Raw genomic sequence first — 2,878 nt, 5'->3', positions numbered from 1 at the left:
CAAAAGTATCCCTGATGGATTTATTAACAAGGCCTTCTAGCACTACGATCTCACAATTAAATAATTGTATGCTAGAAGATGTGATTGACGATGTGGATAGGCATGGGCAGCAGTGGAATGGCAGGCTTGGGGTCCGGGAGTCACATTTTATGAAGTCACTAGAGATGGGTAACTCTATACTATGTTCTGCAAACTTGCGGGCACAACATTTTAAAACCCTCTTCGATCTATACATTACTCCTGCAAAAATAGCAAAGTGGGAAAGAGTGGAAGGGACCCAATGCTTCAGGTGTAAGACATATGGTGCAGACTTGGTTCATATATTTGCTACATGCATATTAATAGAACCTATTGAGCGAGAAATAGCGGGCTTCTTGCAGCATATATTGAAAGAAGATGTTCTGCTTTCACCCCAGCTGATGCTTCTAGGAGTAAATGAACGAAGTGGGAAAATTGGGGAGAAGCTTACGTTTATAGCAATAGCAGTGTTTAGACTTTGCGTAGCGTCAGCCTGGCTAGATCCCTCTCCGCCTACTTTCCATCAGTGGAAAGGTCGCTTCTTACATATATTTCATCTTGAAAAAACACTATATGATCAGAGAGGCAGGAAAAGAAGGATTAAAGGTAAAATAATCTGGGGGCCATTATCAACTTGCTCCGACAGAATGAATACCTAGGTTTATGTCTAATTTGGATTCTTTAAATAATACTGACAAGCTTGTTTGAATTTTGAGTATACAGCAGTATGTACTATCATTTTTTATTTATGAGGATTCCTCTGTTATTTGATAGTATCCTGCTCTCTTTTTATTTTTGAAAATAGAGATATTAACCCCTTCGGTGCTCATGACGGCTGAGAGCCATCATGAGACACAGTGGGCGTGTGCTCATGACAGCTCCCAGCCATCATGGCACCCACCCACAGGGGAAGCGCTGGCGCTCCCCCGTGGGACACCGATCTTTGTGCCTGCACCGGGGAAGGCAGGGGAAGCCCTTCCCCTACCACCCCCTGCCCCCCACTCCACGTCATCAAATGATGTCAGCACGTGAGGATTCCGGATGCACTGGAAGCCATTTGCTTCCAGTGCATCGGTGGTAAAGGAGGTGAGTTTGTCCTCCTGGAGGGAGGGGGGGGGGGTTACATTTTAAAAGGCATTCGAGGAAAGGAAGGGTTTTCCTTTCCTTCGATGTCTTTTAAAAAAGCATTCCTTCTGCACGATCGTGCCTGGGGCGCGATCGTGCATCAGGAATGCTGTTCTTTTTTTTTTAAATGCCTATTTTGTTGCAGGGAGCGGCTCCTTGGGCAAGGGTCGCTCCCCTTGGGGGTCAAATGTTTCTAATTTGATCCTCCCCCCTTGGAGGGGGGCAGATTGGTGTTTGTAAAATATTTAAATATATGTGTATTTGTGCCCACTAGAGCATCATTGATTTTTTTTTTTAAATGCCTATTTTGTTGTGGAGAGCGGCCGCTTGGGCAAGGGTCGCTCCCCTTGGGGTTGAAATTTATTTTCTTTGATCTGCCCCCCTTGGTGCGGGGGGGGGGCAGCTCAGAGTAAAAACTAAAATAAATATATATATATATATATATATATATATATATATATATATATTACCTACTGGCGGTCGCCAGTAGGTAGTTATAGTTAGGACCCTTTTTCCATAGGAAATCCGCAACATTCTATTTTGAATAACTTTGGCGCCGGTCGACGAATCCTCGCGAATTTCTCAAAATAGGTGGGGCGCTACGCTCCGCTCCTACCCTGAAAGTCTCGGGGGGATTCGTCAAGCGGGGGCTGAGAAAAAAGGGGGGTCCCAAAACGCGTTTTTCCCATGCATTTTTCCATAGGAACTTTAGACAGGGCTACAGCCCGAACGGCTGAACAGAATTACTAGAAATTTGGCAGAGAGGTAGTCCCTAGGTCAAGGAAGTGACTTTTGTAGGTTTGGTGTAAATCTGTTCAGTAGGTCCTGAGAAAATAGCATTTAAATCAATATATATATCTGAGCCAGCTTACGGTACGCTTACCGTAAGCTTACCGTACGCGTACGGTGGCGTGCGCGAGCGCGATTCTGATTGGCTGTTAGATCTTAGTAAACATTCGAATCGGCCGAAACCAGGAAGCGGCGGCCGCCATTTTGTGTGTTTCACTCAGAAAAAAAAGAGTGAAAACAAGAAAAGGGGGCAAGGAGGAGAGTTACAGACCCCCTTACATTTGTGAGGGGGTCAAAGAAGGACAGAAAAGTACAAAGAAAACATTTATGAATTTTAAAAAAAATCACGGGGTACGCGTACGGTAAGCGTACGGAAGAAAAAAAAAATAAAAAAAGAAATGAAATGCAGATTTAAGAGTTTAGATATTAGGGGGCTCTAAAAAGAGCCGTTGTGTTTATGAAGTGATTTTTTAAGTGGTACCTACAAGTAAGTACCGATGCAGAGTCTAAGGTTCAAGAGGAAGACTCTGTTCCCTTCATCATTGAAGTGCACACCATCTCCTCTATAAATGTCTTGCATGTCATAACGCAAGTTGTTGTGGTAAATGGCACCCATACCATAGTCACGGAGGAAAGCAGAAACAGATTTGTTGACGTGCTTTCTTGCTTTGTCAATTTGCGGACAGAAATGATTGGACCAGTTCCATTTTTGCCTTTGGCATATGTTGGAAAACACAAAGGCAGTTTTAGGGAAAAGTGAAAACAGTTGTGCAAAGGTGTCCTTCATAAGCATTTCCAGACCTACCCCAGTCAAAGTGCCTAGGTCATTGCCACCACAGTGCACTATTATGAGGTCAGGGTGTTGGATTTGCATGAAGGATTTCACCAATGGCATCAATTGGTGCCACTTTAACCCTCTCTGACCAATCCATTTAATGTCTACATT

Source organism: Triturus cristatus, chromosome 5_1 (genome assembly GCF_964204655.1).
Source record: "Triturus cristatus chromosome 5_1, aTriCri1.1, whole genome shotgun sequence".
Classification (NCBI taxonomy): Eukaryota; Metazoa; Chordata; class Amphibia; order Caudata; family Salamandridae; genus Triturus; species Triturus cristatus.
Note: the sequence above shows the minus strand (reverse complement) of the source record.